Raw genomic sequence first — 19398 nt, 5'->3', positions numbered from 1 at the left:
CACACATCTAATTTGTCCGTTTTTAATGATCCAATGGATAGCGTTTACAGAACTGCGGTATCTGTTTTTGTTGCCGAGCTATTAATTTGTAAACTTCATGCTTCTATTTTTTTCAAACTTACGAGATGTTAAAATTTTTCTAGCAAAATTTAGGCCCTAAACTGATATTTCGCTTCAACAGTCACTAGAATTAAACTTTCTCTCTCAAATGCAGCAAATTTCATTACAATCGTGCCGTGGGTTAGCTCTGAAAAACGTTATTGCGCTTCATATGTATTTGAATAGGCAGCGTCGGAGTTGGGCCCGAGCTAAAGCTTCCTCTTAAAGGCAAAGCTTAAGCATCCTCCAAATTTTTTTCTCCGAGACTTAACAAATATATTACTTCATTTCTTCAAAAAGGAAAACTTTAAAAGGTTAGGGAAAGTACACCTCGCGATGAACATGCGCTCAAAAGAAAAATAATCGCTAGTGTGAGGAAGTTGCCATGGATGTGATAAACAAGCGCTGTCTGTACATATGACTGATGAGGCGAAAAACCATGTGAAAGACAACACAAAAAAGGCGGAGAGACGCACACAGATTATGGGATGACCTAGGCATGATCAAAGAAGCTGGGGTCTCCTCTCAAAAGACTGGGAAAAACAGCAGTAAAAACAACGCGATAGAGCACAGGCATAGCTCTCAAGGGGCGGAGAAGAATATTAAGTCTGATGTAGGCAGCAGACAACAGGAACAGCCTACAGTAGGCGGACATCCAAGTAGGGAAGATGAACGATGAATGCTGGTCATAAACGATCGGAATGTAGAGAAAGATTGATCGCAAACATAGCGGGAAAAGGACGCCAGGCGATCCCGAGTTGAGTGGAAGGATCTTGCGCAGAGTCTCCAAGGATACAGGCCTCAGAAAAGCGACAGAGTTAGGTTAAAATTCGGGGGCTCCCTTCTCGGGATTAGATTCCCAGATATTTTGTTTGCCTATTCGGCAAACGTGGCTGGCTCATAGAGGTTAGAAGAAATAAGAAAGGAATAGTGACAATGAGTGAGTGCGGGTTTGTTCCTTGGAAAGGAGGCAGCTGTTGAATTCCGTGGGGGTCGACCTTCAAGATGTACAGCTCTCAAGTTCAGCAAGGAGAAATACGGCAAAGAAGACTCATTTGCTCGTGTTAACTAATGCAAGCTTAAAGGATAAATTCATTGCCCAGTGAGAAAATTTCTTTAGAGGCAAACGTGAAATTTTGTAGATCCTTCGCGGATTGAGACTAAGATAATTGGTTTTTAAGCCGCAAGCACTGTTAATCGTGTCGTTCCATTATTTCCGAACACCGATCAGTATTCAGTGAAGACCGCGAGTACAGAACTAAAAACATGTGAAGCTGACCTATGAGACCCACCCCTGCGCGTACGGCGGGAAGTCATCACGTGATGTGGCAGTGCCATGGACCTCGGGGTATTATGAACGTGATGGTTAAGGAGGCAAAACTCAGGCCCACTGTTGAAGGCGAGTATATCCATTCTGTAACGGGCTACAAATGCACAAATTCATTGCTGCAGTACTCGCATCAGACAGAATTTGGTCCGTTTATTCTAAGGCCTTTCATATTATTTGTACATAATGCATAGGCATTGCTGTGAAATCTTTGCAAAGATTAGCGCTTGATTAACTTAGGAATATTACTCGAGAGATTCCTTCAGGAATAGTGAAATCTCTCGATTCTGGAATGCAGGACATGATATACTGGATATTTTATGCTTCCCACAGACTTGTGTTCCTCCCACCTTTTTCTCACACAGGTACATGATTTATTGCAGAGCCTCCACACATACTCCAGGGACTCGGAAAAGAGTGTCTGTCGTAAGGGGAAGCTTTAGCTCGAGCCGAACTGCGACGCGGCCTATTCAAATACATGTCAAACGCAAAAACACTTTTCTGAGATAAGCACTGGACCGATTTTAATGAAACTTCTTGCATTTCAGAGGGAGACCTAAATTCCGGTGACTGCTGGAAGCGGAATTTAGTTTTAGCGCTTGAATTTTGTGAAAAGACTTTTCCAAAATTCGAAAGTCTGAAAGAGTAGACGCACAAAGTTTATAAATTAATAGCGCTGCATCAGAAACATATATCGCGGTTCTGTAAATGGATTCCACTAGGTCATTTAAAGTGGACAAATTCATAATGTTCATTTATATCTTACTTGAATTTTTTACGTTGTCTACAAGGGGTTCTGCAATAGCTGTATACCAATATTACAGAATTTTTTTTAGATTCATGAGCATAATACCACTTTTGCCCGCTATGATGTACTATCAGATGCAATTCCCAGAATTGTGATAACATTTTTTCTTGCTCAGTTGGAGAGTTGTAAACTTTATAGTTTCGTTTTCTGCAAATGTGCGGTTTGTCCAATTTTCGATACAATATTTACGATATAAATCAAAAATTTAAAACCAACAGTCAATATATTTTAAGTTTTTAATTGAATTGCAAGAAACCTCTTCAAATTTAGTACAGTGGTTGCCGAGAAAAAGCAATTCTTCTTTCACATGTTTTTAGATAGGAGCACCCGAGCTAAAGCTTCCTCTAAAGAAAGCCCTGCAATCACTAAATTGTTTTTCAGACAAAATGTGCACTTCCGTCTCTTCATAGCAGAGCTCTACGGTTACAGTGATGATGATGATGCTCTTAGCTCTTAGTCGCTTTTGCTCTGTTCCTTGTCTCTTTATACGTAGGACATTGCTAAGGCCCAACCAGGATTAACATGACTGGAAGCATAATAGGTTTTTTTCTGAAACGTAACGCCTGAAGTTAAATACAAAGCTGGTATGCGTGCACTTAGAATAAAGTGCTGTTGAGAATCTTCGCAGCTATGCCATGCACAGAAGCAATCGAAGCAAATGAAAATTATGCGCACCTACTAACTTGTCTGGAGCAGTCGAGCTTAGTTCCTGTGTAGTAGCGAATGTCAACGGGTTATTTAATTAGGGAATGCATCTTAGCGTAAGTAGCACTCTCGCTAAGCATATTTACTACGCTATTTTTCCCTACAGTGCTTCCCCAAGTATCAAGCTGCCCTGCTGCAGCTAGATTTCTTTGTTTTTTGTTACGTAGTGCCGGTGGCTCTATGGGTTAATAAAAGAAATTTACGAAAATTAAATTAAGTTATTAAATGAACTTTACGAAAACATGCGAACCAAGCCTAGAGTAGACTTGCGTTGGTGCACGGGGATTAAGTAAAATTACTAAAATAATTATTAGTAAGCTAAATAAGTTAGTAAAAGTGAGGGTCCTGCTGCTACTTTATTTAGGTGCGCCCATCCACCCAAGCTCTGGCAAGTGACCCATATGTACACACAATAGTGCCAGCGTCGTTAAATATTTTCCGCTTGTATTTGCAAAACACATCTATTTAGTTCCAAGAACCGGCCAGCTGCTCAAGAAAGTCGTTACGAAGTCGCCAGCTTATTATGACAAGCCACATGCACGCTCACGCACAAAAGGTGTCGGGGCCGTTAAAGCAAGCAGAGAATAAGCAGCGGCCGCGAAAGAATCCCTAATTTGCTGCGTCTCGGATTGCCAGTAAAACACGTTCCTCGCGAAACTCGCAAGTAAATGGCGGACCTACGTGTGGGCACTCGATGATGATGTTTCGTTGCTTTTCTCTAACACTCATGCATGCATGTCGCTATGCTTGAGGCTGCATTTGAGCAGAATAAAACAAAGTTCTAGCGCCTTATTCACCTCATTTATGGTGCCTATAGTTAAGTGCGCTGAGAAAGATTTGCATACGACAGGCGTAGTGTGTGACCTGTCCGTAAAACTTGGACTCGGCTTGTCACGCTGTGGCTCAGGATTGAATTCCTCTGTCCGTAGCTGGCTATTCCGTTGCATTAGAGAAAAAAAAAATTGGCGCGAATCTTTTAAGTGCTGTGACCGTACTATATGGGCAGTCATTCTACCAAAATTATGTTCATCTCTTCATAAATGCGGTAGACCTAGCTCGATCAGACACTCAATGTCTTAAGTCAACACTTCGTGACTGGAACATTGTTTTACCTATAATACTTAATGCAGATTTGGTGCATTTCATCATGGAAGGAAAGAGGAAATGTCAGAACGAAATCTCACTACAACTTTGAAAAGTCACAATAGAAAAGTCGTATTGCAAGTTAAATAGTATTGCAAGCACCCTGAGGCATAGGGAGCAAATTTACCAATGCAGCACAGATGCCTTGTTTATACATAAAGCAACAACTGGTCACATTTCGTTTTCGCATGAAGTCGATAATCTTCGTTACCAAGTTGGCGCGAATCATTTGATTAGTCACTGAAAGTGTCAGTTCTCGCATCAGGTTTAAAGCATTAGGTAAAGCATTTTGATACCTATAGAGGAATGGATGAACTACAATTGCTCAAAAGCATTTTCACCAACCCCTACCACCTGCACCGCCTGTGGCCCGCGCTGCACCCGTCGCCCGGCTGCCCGTGGTGCGAGCACGAACGGGCTGATATGGCCCATGTGCTTTGGGAATGCCAACGCCACGTGGAACAAGGACAAAGAGGCAGGGGGAATACAACAGCGGAACCCTCTGAAGCGGGGCGCCTCGCTGAGAGATGGCAAGCCGCCCTCCTCAGCGAGGCACCCGAAGACCAGGAGTGGGCCGTCCAGCGGGCCAGGGCCGTTGCCGAGGATCTCGAAAGATCTTCCTCGGGCGATGGTCCACTGGCAGCCTAGCCCCGGGCACCAACATCAACAACTGCTGGACAAATAAAGTTTATTCCTATCCTATCCATTACGCCTAATTCAAAATTCTTGTCAGTTTGATTCGTTCTCATTGTCGATTCTTTAATCGAGAGCCAGGATATGAAAAGAAAGTCTTTTAAAGAAATAGCAATGAATGAATGTGTGTTGTTCAGTGGCGCAAGGGAGACATAACAGCGCCATAAGACATAAGAGCGCCATGCCAGTGTTAGTGATTTCGCGGTGGAATAATGAGTTCTTGAAGGTGATGTGAAGTGGCTGTAAAGGGACCTAAAATAATAGTCGCTGTAAAGTGCGTAAAATCTACGTGCAATGAGATTATGGCGATGACTAATGACAGTTGCTATGAGCCTTACACTGCATTGCGAAATAATTTTTTATGATATGCAGAGCATGTCAGATGAAAAAAATTGGTTACAGCACAACTGCCTCACCAGAGCCCATCAAACACGAGGGCTTGGAGGCATGTGTTATTGAGTACGACTATCACAGCGGCATCCTCTGGAGAAATAGAAAGACATTTGATATCGTGCTTGCTTTATTCTAAGTTACAAATACGTTTCGAGGTTTGCAATTCCAATTTTGCGCACAATCTTATTGCCGGGCACTCGTGAATAATTTCTCACACTTGTGGTATTTTCAACGGTTTTCATCTGAAATAGGATATGTGAGCGCTTCTTGTACTGCGCCAACATCGTATTGCGGTGGCCTCTGCCGAAAAATCGAGTACGTGGCGGCGTATTTGAGAAGCTGAACGAAAACGACAATCTCGAGCCCGGGCACCTCAAACGAGTTTGAAAGCTTCCACTTTCGACAGATTTTGCTGCCATTCCATCTTCACAGAGTTGAATGGTTGTCTTAATCTTTAGTTACCTGCCCGTTTACCGACCGCTTGCTAAAAGAGGCGCGCTTAATGCGTGTGCAGTTTTTCACGCCGTGATTAACGAAGCATGACAGGGCTGGCGGAGCGCATCAGTCATCACCCTCTCTCCACGAGGAAGGAAGCAAAAATACATCGGCAATTACATAAAAAAGGACAGTTTGAATCAGAGTAGGCTCATTGCATGATAGACAAGACGGGGTTATGACCATTTCCCGCAGCCGGTATGCCTCTTTTTTCTTTTCTTTTTTCTCTTTAGCTGTACTCTTCTCACTCCATGGGCTCGATGGTTAAATTAGAGCGTGTTAAATTAAAATGAAGAAATTTATGTGACTGAAACGAAATTGCGCGAAGTGTAAAATGCATTTCCACATTCGTAACTAGTGAATAGAAAGTTGCACAAAGGCGAGCAATTCAGAAAACAAGGCAGTTATTATGCAAGCAGAAAAATACCGGGAGATGGTAACAGGGACATGTAGAAAACTCGAAGACCTGTCGATTGCATACAAACAAAAGAAAAATTTCCTCAAAATTCCTCTTGTGTCTCTAGGCGCTGCAGAAGACGCGCAGTAACATTCTTCTAGGGCGAGTTGCAAGAGGATACAAATTCTTTCTTAAGGCTTACCGATGTTTTCACGAACAGAAGCCAATCGTTTTTCAACCTCCAAGGGTATGTTGTATGGGGCCAAATGCACCGTTCAGTGGCGCTAACAACGAGAAAAGGCATCATTTTGTTCCAACATCAAGTCTACAAGGAACTACGAATGTCGCTCGGTTTTTATTTCACAGCATATATTACACACTTCGGGTGCTCTTTTTTTTTTATTCCCGGGCTGCAGTATTAGCCAATGGCTTTCTCGACTAAGAGAGCCGCCAACCTAGGGCGAAGAAAGGACAATTTCTCGCTGTTTCTTACAATAAACGTCCATTCCTCCTCCTCCTACGTTCGGCCTATCGGTCATTACTGGCTGAGTCAGAGGACAGCCCTTTCGTTATTCGTACAGCATTACATGAGTATTAGAACATTACGCAACAGCCCTCACTGACTACATAATATAAAGATAGAAAAGAGTCTGTCAACACAATTTATGCAACTACAAGTACAGAATAATAAAATACAATATATTCAAATACAGCGCTGAATAAAACTTAAAAAAACTGCGCGTATAATGTGCACCTACGCATGAGAATACAGTTCACAGTAACTTTACGTTACAACAAAATACTTCTACGATGGTGAGGTATTTACCTGTCGTAGCAGAGAGAGAAAGAGAAAATGAAGAGGAAAGACAGGGAGGTTAACCAGATATGAGTCTCCGGTTTGTTCCCCTACACTGGGGATGGGGGATAGGGTTTAGAAAGAGGTCGCCATGCAACTTGCTTTGAAAGTGCATGGTAGAAACGTGCGAGATTTTGATGATCGCTGGACTCAAATTCGGCCACTATGGGTCCCAAGGGTATGCGCTATAAGGGTATAGGGTATGGGCTATAAGGGTATAGGGTATGCGCTCCCATACGCTATAAATGATAGATTATGACATGAATGTCATAGTGTACGTGTCATGTAGGTCGTGAAACAGCCGCCAACGTCTTGGTGCTCTCATGGTCGTTTTGTTAACTTGGTAGGCACACTGCTTCGCATAACATCGATTCCCACTTAGTGTGGGATCTTCCCGCGTTTTTTTTTTCTTGCAACCTTCACTGCCCCGTTGTTTAGCATAGCTTCCGGTTGCACCGTGCTTTGCGAGCAGGTCAATAGTGCACGCCGTGGCTGCACCCTGCGTGTGACGACCAGGCTCTCAGCTCCGTTGTCACGGATGTCGTTCGGGTCATTGCGAAGAGAAATATCGAAACGGATAGCAGCACTTCGCCTTCCCATTGAAGTTTTCTCTTTTTTGCTACATTCGCAGACGAACAAATAACTAAAGGTTGCGCCAATGCAAAACGAATGAAAATAAAATGATACGCGCGTACATTAACCGTTACATTTGGTGGTAAACGCGGCCTCACAAAGCTCGCATGGGGCTCGATGGGCGGAAATCGCTTGGACCGGAAGCGCTTTCCCGTAGTGCTGCTCGCTCTTTGAATGTGACGGAAATCAAGAAGGCCGAGTAGCAGAGGAAATAGGCGCGACCGTTGAGAGTCATCGGCCCCCGGTAATATGTGGCTCCAGATCGAGGTCACGTGACCGAGTTTGAATGATTGCCAACCTCCCTACACTCCATTTGGACATGGTGGCAGAGAGGAGGGCGAGGGGTAAGGGTGTGGGGTAGGCAGGGTGCGACACTACAGCACGACAATGTGAAGTGATGCAAAGAAAACGCTTGTGTCTTCGGACATGCACAATGCGTTGGCGGGCTAGTTGGTGCGAATCCATGAATACTTTGTTGAGCGCAAAACGACAGACACAAGAAAGACGACAGGACAAGTTGCCTTGTCCTGTCGTCTTTCTTGTGTCGGTCGTTTTGCGCTAAACAAAGTATTCATAAATTCGGACATGCACTTGTGCAAGTGCATGTCCGAACTACACCTAAACGATAATCGTTATTGACCACCCATATCCTGTGGGGCCTACTTATCGTAGACACGAAATTAGTGCGTCGATATATATGCTACAGAGATGATTGCAGCACCTGTTCGGGTTCTGTGTTTGTTATTTTCTTTTCTCGTTGAGTATTTGCCCAGATCTTGCGTATAGATCGTACTGAAACCTAACGTGACGCTTTAACCTTGACCATTATAACGTCCTTCTGCCGGGTGCAGGCTGCTGTGGGAAACATAGTTCATATTTGGGCTCCCTCTTTTTCACTTGCGCCTCCGCGGGAAAGTTCTGTTCCTTATGTTCATAAATTAAGACCGTCAGTGAGGCCCGTTTATGCATGAACGGGGAGGCAGCCGCTAAATTTAATGTCATCCTCTCGCCTCTACTTCGGCTTGACGAAGAAAAGATCACTCTTATTTGACCTTGCAACAGTGCGTCGTCGAATAAACCTTTCTATGGGGATGACGCCTAGCACGTTCCCTGCTTTTTATAAACAGTTCTAATTCATTTTCGTCTTCGGACGCCTAACTGTTTTTTCTTTAGCAGCCAATATTTATTGTTCATTCGCATTCTATTCCCTCTTTCCTTTATCGCCAGTGCAATGTAGCAAACGGGACTTTCGTCCAGTTGACCTCACTGCTTTCTCTCTTTCTTTTTTTTTCTCTCTCTCTCTCTATCTCGCCTGACGAAGGATTCGCACCTTTCTTCGGCTTTGCATTATGTTTTTATACCGATGGAATCGTTTCTTTTCACTTTCGTCAATAAACGGTTTGCTACAGTGTATAGAAGCCTCAAGAACGTTTCCTCACGAGGCCGGTGCTCTTAGCCTTGAATCTCAAGGTATATTATGCTTGGATATATGTCTGGGTTTGTTTGAATGCTCTTTGCAGTACTTTATTATCTCTCTTTTTACCTCTTTACTTAATTAATGTTCGTGGCACGTGGATCTTACCTAGTACACGCGACTCACAAGAAAGATATCGAATAAGTTTTACTAAAGATCTTCAATGTACTGACTGCCATTACTTTCCGTTTAGGCTATAGCTTGGCCAGACTGTTTCATAAAGTCCTCTAGTTTCTGGCTTCGGAATAATTCACAAATCTATTGTAACACGCAAATAATTATACTTTTACGTTGCCAGTTTAGAAAAGATCATGAGTCACCTTCAGTTGAAGTAGCTCTCAGAGGGAAAACGCTTGCTTTTGTCCTTTTTCTTTTTTTGTTCCACTTTGCAAGACGTTCACGGACACTTTCGTCACTTAACACGTATGTGGACACAACCACTGCGTACTGTCCCTCGGCAAGAACCTCTGCGATGTTTGCCTGTCTACACTGGCATAAAAGTGAAGCTCAGGCTATTGGATTCGTGCCCCATGGCTTGCATGTCCAAACTGTCATCTGCGCAAACATACGAAGCCGCCGAGAATGCTTGCAATATATGCTTTAGATTTGCATTTTTTTTTCCTCGTAGGGAAGCTCGACCGCAACATCTCACTTTCCGTGGCCGGTATTTTCTACCGATTAAAGTCAACCGTAACAAACCCGTGCTTCTATCGCCCAGAATTTTGATAGAGTTTCCAGAATCGCCAGGTCACGATATGTTGGCGCTTGGTGCAGCCGTTACGGTCACCTCCTTTCTACGAGACTGCAGTGCCTACTTGGAGGCGCCATACTTGGGTTGTTCCGAGTGGCTTTTGTTAATGCGTAGGTGTTAGCCCGTTCCCCATATTTTATTGAGTGTTTAGTTCGTTCCCATGATGCATTCCAAATGAGAAGCTCTAAGCGAGACTACTAACTGCATGATATGAAACACGCAATCACATTTATCTATGAAGAGATCATTTATCTTAACGTATCAAACTGAGCGAAGTCTGACGAATTGTAGACTTATTCCAAAGAATAGGGACCTTGGCCAGTTAGAAACGTAGCATCAAAAACGCATAAACTAGTATAAACATGCGCAGGTTGAACAGTGAATGACACGAGGGCTCTGTGCTGTACCCTTGTTGTGTCATCGGCTGTTCTTTGTCAGTCTTCTGCGCCAGATTATAAAAGGCGAATAGTATTCGAATGCTCTATCCGAACACCTGACATTCGCCGAACTAACTCGCATTGCTTTAGGAGAGAATTACAAGTGCGCAAATACCGAATATTCACTTATAGAAACTGTCTCAACAGCCAAAGCCGAAATATTTATCGTGATGCTATATGCCCGGCTTCTGCAAGCGTACTTTTACCAACCGCACGTTTAGAAAACGTATATGATCGCTTTGTTGAACCACGCCATCGACTTCACACAGGATCCTGTTGTAGACGCATCATAGCAGACTTAAAACTAGAACGATTAAATACACAAATACAAAAACAGAAATATTCAACAAAGACTGTGCCTTACATGAATACTATTATGTTTCATTTGCAACTCCAAGCGATCATGTAGTGAGAATATTTCCCAATTCACGCTGGCAAGTCACAGACGCCGCTGCTCTCCGTCGAGTGAAAAGGGGTACCGCAAAAATAGTCTACAACACGCGCACATATATGCTCCGTCTGACGATGCACGTCGCATGTTTGAGCAGCCAAGTTTTCCCATTATGTAATTACTGCCGCCCTCATAGGCATAAAAAGTGGTTTTCCAGCGGCCTTATATAAACTGATATAAACAGCATATCTTTCGGAGAACGAGTTAAAAGGTCTGGAACTCACTCCGCAGCAGGCGACGGCAACACGTTCGAGCAGCGCACAAGCCGGCCCGCACAAGTCAGAGAGAAGGAAAGGCTCACGGCGCGCACTTTCCTCCTCGCCCGATGAAAAGCCCTATAGAACACGAAACATGACCATGTTACACACATGTTGCCCGCACTCTTTACTTATTCGCACAGGTGAATAAAGGAATTGAAGTGATAAAAAAGTTTTGCATTGCTGCCAGAAAGCTTGGCCAATGCTTCCATAGTGAACATCCCAGATGTTTCTTCATTCAAAACAGCAGTCCACCACGCAATCGCCTATCATTTTTTTTTTCTTTACAGACCCTTTTCGAGGAGTAGTTCGCTCAAGAAAAAGGAGATGGCGCTTTCGGCGCCGCGGCGCACGTGGCCTCAGGCAGAAGATAATTAATGTGATGTTATTGTCGCTTCTACATTGTTATCGTGCAATCAGTTGTCGGACGTTAGGATGGATAGGTGGACGTGTTGATTAAGCATGATCCGAATAGAAGGCGCTAAAGAGACGCCGATTGTGTGTGTGTGTGTGTGTGTGTGTGTTCTTTCTTCGTCCATCGTCTTTTTTGCGCCTTCACTTCAGATCAGTTGTCGGAAATGCAACTGGATAATCGCTAACAGTCTGTGCTTCTTTCATGCTACAAAATGATGAAATGCAGAGGACTGAAGTGTGCTGTAGTTGGCTCCAAAAATAGTGAAGGCATACTAAGGATGAGCACAAATCTGTGTGACCAAGTTCACGGATCGCTGCTTAACACACAAGGACTGCTTGCGTTTCGTGCCCTTCGAGATACATGTCTTTTTTTTTTTTCAAGGATAAAATAAATTAACTCATGCGCCAGTGCTGTATGACTAATCTCCAAAGTAGAGACTCCTATCCTGGAACGGCTACAACGGTGAGTACAATTCGATACACGGGGACAAAGAGAGTAGCGCCGCTTCCTGGCACAAGACGCTTTTCGCATGGTACATGCGAACATCCACCCCAACTCACACTAATATTTGCGCCCATTCTATAGCCCACGAGTCAGACAAAGTTAATGAAAGTGCGTCCTATTGAATCAATGCGTCGAAGCGATGGCGTTTGGACTACACAGACAACACGTAAAACTAATATTCGTAGGATAACGTTTCTTGACAGTTCAATGACCAAGCGAGTGATAAGCGATGACAAGCCTTTCCGACAATCTTTTACAAAGTAAAGAACACCTGCGTTCCAAAACTGGTGTGCGGAAAGAGCAAGTCTGCCGAAACAAAATACCCGCCAGAGCTTAGGTTCGAAATAAAGAAACAGAAGGTGAGCGCTCCAATGTTACTGAGTAAGGAACGTCACAAGCCGCGGATTTAAAGTGATTGGCAAGTAAAGTACGAACCAAAACACACTGATCCTGATTTAATTTCGAAGCTAAAAGTATGGCAATATGATTTCTAGCCCCCTTGTACAAGTATCATAGACGAAGCTCGCATCGTTTGTACAAGGCGTCATGGGGTCCAAAAGCACTTCCACGTCGCTGTGACTGTGCTGCGCATACCGCGCAGGCCTGTGACTTTCTTTTTCTTGGCTTTGTTAACACTCCTTCCTGCATTGCGTTCGGGCCAAGAAAAGTATATATATAATATAAAATTGATAAAATCAACCCATTCGGATGCTTGCAGTTCCTATGTGGACACACTAACAACATAAGCGACAACAACAGTTCCTATGACCTCGTAACCTAGAACCCTTGGAACAGTAATTACAAATAGCAAACCCTCTGCCTCAGCTCCGCTTTCGTCACCCTGTACGAAACTGCACGCCTGTCCAGCAGTGCCTCATCTGGCAATGTCGCAAAAAAAAAATAAACATAAAGGGATGACAAAGCGCATAGTTTCTTATTTCCCAACGAGCTATTCGTGGAACGGCAGTAAGAGATAATTGGAGTGCTCCGTCTGGTCTTGCCTATTTGGGTGCACCATTTTTTTTTATCGCAAGAAATTACAAGTATGCGGAAAGCTAATTTACTAGAAAAGTTGTTTTTCAAACGCAGAGAGCTTACATTAGAACTTAGACAGAAACCGATGTGGGTTTGTGGCGAATAATTTAAATAAAACATGAACGAAGCTGCTGCAAGAACCGGTTATTTTTTATAGATTGTACTACAGTGTGTGTTTTTAGTTACTTAAATTCCTTAGCGGATAACAAACAAAAATATGCGAAACAGTTAGATTACACGCGCTGCCTTGTCCGTCTCACGTGGCCAGTCGCATGCGATATTCGTGATGTTTAACCTAAATAAACCAGCCCAATTTAGATTTCACACAGACCATGCATGTAGAACTGCCTGGCCCTTGACCTGTTTGAGAGGATTACCTGAAATTGCTGGCATTAAATGTTGCACGCCAAATCTCAGTCTGCAATAAAGTATTGAAGGAGCTTCAATTATCAACTAATTGTTCACATACTGAAGCAGTGAAATGGTAAAGTATTTTCCAAGCAGAAATCTTCATATCATAAGAAGTTTTGAGATATCAATCCTTAATATGGAATAGAGATGGAGCTGCAGCAAGTATAAAATTTCGTATTCAGAAAAGCAGCTCGAGTTAACAGGTCGTGTCCACTCGAACATCAAGCTGTCTGGAATAAAGATGCATATTTTATCTTACACCAAAGGCTTGGTTCACATCTGGGTCTGCCTTTAAAGCGCATACCGCGTGACGTCCTTAGTAAGGGCAAAACAGAAAGCCATTTCGCGCACAGTTAGTTCGGAAAGATTAAATGGACGCCTAAGTGGCAATGCTCAATTGTAAAGTCAGGCGGGGTGTTATGCCTTACAAGCGGGGATATTCATCTCCCAAATTTTGCGCGCGTCCTTATTTTTATTTCTGTCACAGTGGCGTTAGACTTTGCTACCTAACGAAAAATCTCGCTAATATTTCCCTTATGCGATTACACTGCGCCATCTAAATCTTCATTGATGACAATTTAGGCTCCCTGACCTCAAATTGTAAACAATTGTTTTTATGTGACTTCATTGCAGGGTTGTACTATAGTGAAATAAGTAGGCCACGAAAGAGGATAACAAACCTACATCAGTGTGAACATTTCGAGAAAGCCGACACCTCTCAAGGTAATCGTCGATGCCTTAGATTTCGCCCAGTGCAAGCAAACCGGAGCTAAGCCTCCGGTTTGCTTCCCTGCACTAGGGGAAGAAAAAGTGGAAGACCGAAAGAAGAGCGGAGACAAAAAGAAAGAAGTAAAGTGAAGGTAGACAGAGAACTAAGCGGTGTGATCAAATGAGAAAACATGTTGGTATAAGGACGATGTCACCTAGCGCAATAATACAGAGATAATTAGAGGTCTGTAGAAGAGGCCTTCGTCTTGCAGTGGACATAAAATAGACTGGTGCAACTGCTTCTGCTGCTGATCAGGATGACAATCATCACCACCTTTAATTGACAGCGCGTAGTGGTGCAAGAAATCGAGTTCTTGCAGAGCAGCGCACAATAGCACAAGGACAGTGAAACGATAGACGCTAGCGCTGCCCTGTACATCTCTCCAATGGTCTGACGTCGTTCCGCGCTGGTTTTCAGGAATGCAGGGGACAAACACGCCCAAACCTTAACTCTCTCAAAGAAATATGGTTTCCTCGTACCGAGATATCGGGGAATTGCTTTGGGGCAACTTAATATTGGCACCCCCCACCCCTAATGCTCTCAAGCCCAAAACAAGGACCCTACGACATCCCTAGCCTATCGTCAGCATACTGCCGGAAACTAATCTTCCACTAATATGTTCCTGTCGGCACAGAACACAAGAGTCCCCACACTTGGAAATTAGTTCCCCCGTCAGTAAATCAGGCGGCTATTACTGGAGGCTGTCAGTGCGGCCGTTTGGTAAGGTCACTCCTGGCATGGTGGTCGGCTGGGCAATGTGTGTTCACGCCAAGGGCTGTACCTTGCGAAACCTCGGAGAACTTCGCCCGAGTATGCTCTAATTGCGACGTAGATAGTCTTGCTCAAACGATTAGGCACAAGACAGTGAGTGGCCTGGTCGAGTAATCAACGCCAAAGGGTCTACAAGTCGTCGCTTTTCTCGGCTCGTAAATGGATTGTGAACACTCATTGTCCCACCGATGTCAAGTCTATTCGAGAGAAATCTGTGTATTTTGTTATAGAGTCACTAGAGAAAGAAAATGAGTCAGTTTATATTCAAGCGGTATATTCTTGAAGAACTCTACTTTTGCTGATTTCTTGGCTATGGGCTGGTTATGAGAGAAAATGAATGTGTAAATGTCACTTTTAGAATTTAGAAACGTTCTTTTTTTCTTTCGCGCGGGGGTAGTTCTGGTTTTGATTACACACAATAACGGCACGTCGAACAACACCTATGTTTACCCGACTCCCATAGGGCTTTTCTTTACTGTCCAGTTTGTGACCACACCTACATCAAACTGGCATCACAAAGCAAAGAAAGCACTTCAATGCTTCATCCAAGACGCTTATACGTCCAGACTATTGACTCCATCCCAAATTGTTTGAACACAAGAGCGTCATTTGCACGTGGCAAACAATTACATATTTGTACCTCGGATATCCGCAGGTATTGATTCCACTGAAACCTTTTGAGACCGCATATAATCATTCTTATCGAGAATGGTGACAAATTTTCCTGAAATGAGGCACTCGGGTGAAGCAACTGCCGGCATGTTTTGCTAGGATAGATCCGCCTGCAACCAACGATGTCTTATAACTCTTCCGCCTCCTTCGTATCAGTACGTTTTCAATGAAGTTCTTTTTGTTCCAGAGGACTCTAATCCTTCTTTTAAGCTCTAGAAATCATTAGTAAAAACGACATTGTTCTTTTTGTCTTTGACACTGCACCGGTAGCAATTGAAATTTTTCAGCGAACTGCATAATAGCTAATGTGATAGGCGCGCAGTACGTGCGAAATACAGCCGCAATTTTAGCTCAGTTTCTGCAAGGAGTCCACTTCCACCTCTTTAGGCAGTCTTACATAAGTCACAAAGAGCGCTAGTCCTAGCGAATTATGGTAAATAGAAGGTTGGTAAATGTTCCCAAACTCGCGAGTGACCATTTCCGAGCTCTGCGCAAATGAACGTCTCACTAGCAGCAGCGCCAGACCATCCTTGCGAAGAGGCCGAGGCGCGAAAATCCAAGGCGAGCAACCCTGGTTACCCAGCGAAGAGTTTTTGCAAATTTGCTCGCATTATGCAGCAGCCCTCGATCCACGCCATTTGCTGTATGCAACCCCCCTGCTTCCTCTTCGCACGCAGTTCGCTAGACCGACCGGCATGACTTGGCTCGCGTTGGCCATTTCTTCGCGTCTCGTAGCCGCCTCCATCCTGCCTGGATTCTTTTTTTTTTTCTTGCCGAATTGCGTCTTCACCTTCAGTGCACGCCCCCCTTCGATCCTCAAGGCTGTAGCGGATGATGACACAAAATGGCAACTAATCCCCGTATTCCGAAATGCATCTTTACTTGAAGCCCATGCTTGACTGGAGGCAGTTGACGCGCGTCACTAACGCGGCGAAGAAAACGCCAGGCATCGTTTAGATCAAATTGAGCATGGGCTTTAAGCTAAGACGCATTTCTGGACGCAGGGAGAGAGGGGGGGGGAGGAGATGTCTCGCGACATCGTCGCTGCTCTACACGCCCCCCGTCAGCTCGTGAAGTGGACAGTAAAATCGCAATAACGCACGTCTGACAGGACATTGCAACGGTGGCTACTCTTCGACATCGGTCCGTTGACGAGAGTTGCACTACCTGCTGGCAGAAGCGGGTAGTTTTGTTATATATAACGATCAACCGATCGTTACCGGAATCGAGACCCGTCACCAGCGCAGACAAGCACCGACAGCGAACCAGCTAGAACATCGAGCAGGCGCTCCCGCTCGAGAAGCCGCTCGAGGTCCAGCTGTTCCCGGTCCAGGTCCAGGAGCCGTTCCAGTTCCAGGTCCCGCGGCCGCTCCAGATCGGGAAGCCACTCCCGGGGCCCACAGAACAGGGTCCGGTTCGAGGAGCCAGCCGGTGCTGGGAAACAAGGCGCCACTTGGGCAGACAGGGTGCGGAGTGGAGGAAGAACTGCCGTAAAGGTAACTGGGGGTGCGGCGCCAGAGCATGGTTCGTCGGAAATAGCTCAGCTTAGAAAAGAAAATGCCGAGATGCGCAGCATAATCGAGTTAATGCGAGCCGAAATAGCAGAGCTCAGAAAGGCTAATCAACCTCGCCACGTCCCAGTCCCTAGTTCAACCCCCTCAGCAATCCCTTCGGCCACCCCCTCTCCCCAAACCCCTCGGGGACCTCACGCCGTTCCAGTCCCTAGTTCATCCCCTTCGGGGACCCCCTCTCCCCAAACCGCAGACGTTCCCATGGTTGTGGATGCGAGCCACTCGGGCAACCCTGCCAAAAGAAAGGCCGTTCCCAGCATGCCCGAAAATGTACCGGCTAAAGCCAAGTCCGAAGTCAGAGAAATGTTGAATTCAATCTGCTACGAGATCAAGAAGATTACCGAACGACTATCTGCAGTGGATCAGCGACTCTTGGTCGTGGATCAGAAGTTAGACGCACAAAATGTCAAAATTCAATGCTTAGAAAACAGAATGCCAGAGATAGAGCCCAAGGTGCAGCAAATGGACATCATGACGTCAACCCACGTACGTCCAGTTTACTTCGCGGATGGCGCGTTGGTACCTACGCCGCCACCACTGCACATTCCCGGACCGATTAATAGAACCACCTCCCTCGAGACCCTAGTAGCAACGCCGGAAGGCGCTCTATACAGCAAGGATGGCGCCACACACCCAATTTAGGATTTGGCAGTGGAACTGCAGGGGACTCCGCCATAAAAGATGCACCCTGCAGCAGTTTGTTCGCACTCACAAAGAAAAGCCACATGTTATATTATTGCAAGAAACGATGACTGATCAGGTTTCACTCCAGGGATACAAAGCTCTTACTCTCCGTGGGGATGGCAGAGGAATCTGCACATTAGTCAGCAACAAGTTCACTTTCGTCGCACACGATCTAGGGGTCCGGCCTAGCAAGACGGAGACCTCCCTAGTAGAAGTCATCCCAAGCCAATCCAATACCTCTAGCATTTTTATACTTAACGTATATAGCAGCCCGAGCGATCACAGACAACGTTTCAAAACCATCATCACTAGGGCAACGAAACTCGCCGGAAACTCTCCCCTGGTTGTGGCCGGCGATTTCAACGCCCCCTTTCACGCGTGGAACTACACGCACGACACGGTCAAGGGCAGAAGCCTGTGGCAGGAAGCGGGAGATGCGGGACTCTCTCTATTGACGGACCCAGCCTTTCCCACCAGACGGGGCACCTCCTCGACCAAGGACTCGGTCCCGGATCTCGCCTTTGTTAAAAACGCTGGCTCAGCCATGTGGTCGAATCTACTCATAGACCTCGGTAGTGATCACTACAACACGGTCACCAGCTTACAAGTGGAGCAGAAAAGAAAGAAGGCGTTCTCGGTGCCTGACTGGGACAAATTCCGTGAGGTTCGCAAGGCCCGCGCCGCCCGTGGAGAAAAGCCGGAGAGTCTCGTCCAGTGGTGCGCACTAATTCTGCAAGATGTCTGCTCCACCACCAAAACCATAGAGACGGATCTACAGACAGACAAAATGGATAGCAGGCGGGCACACCTTCTCGAGGCTAAGCAATCACTTCTCGAGAGGTGGAAAAGCCAACGCTTGAATCGCAAGCTCAGAAAAAAGATAGCCGAGATCAACAAGCAGATCGACGAGCACTGCCAAGCCCTGTCTAGGCAGCAATGGGACGAAATTTGCAATTCAATCGACGGGCAGATGCGCACGGGAGGGAAGTGGAATCTTCTCAAACACTTGCTCGACGACTCCGGCACCAAGTCAAACCAGAGAAGTGTCCTCGCTAAAGCGCTCCACGAAGCCAAGAAGTCGTCTTCGGAAAAGGACATGCTGGAGATGTTGGCTAAGAAGTACCTGCCGCTCAAAACTGTGGTCGATGAGGCGGCATACCCGGTATACAAAGGGAAGCCGAACTCCGCGCTGGACGAGCCTTTCAAAATCAGTGAAATCCGCCGCGCCCTGCACGACCTCAATGGTAGGTCAGCACCCGGCCCGGATCACATTAACAACAAGGCTCTCAGAAACCTAGAGGACGCATCGATCGAGTTTCTTACAGATGAGATAAATCGGATTTGGGAGCAGGGAATTGTACCTGAAGAATGGAAGTTGGCGAAGGTCATACTAATCCCAAAGCCCGGTAAACCGCCGAGCCTGGACAACCTCCGCCCAATCTCACTGACGTCCTGTGTAGGGAAGGTGGCCGAGCACGCCATCCATAACAGAATTGCGGAGTATATCGAGACCAACGACCTTTTCCCTCACAACATGATAGGTTTCAGGCCAGGCCTCTCCACTCAGGACGCCATGAAGCTTATCAAGATCCAAATCCTGGAACGCTGCACTCGGGACACGAGAGCCATCCTTGGTTTGGACCTGGA

This window comes from Dermacentor albipictus, chromosome 8, assembly GCF_038994185.2.
Source record: "Dermacentor albipictus isolate Rhodes 1998 colony chromosome 8, USDA_Dalb.pri_finalv2, whole genome shotgun sequence".
NCBI lineage: Eukaryota > Metazoa > Arthropoda > Arachnida > Ixodida > Ixodidae > Dermacentor > Dermacentor albipictus.
This window is presented reverse-complemented; position numbering follows the sequence as displayed.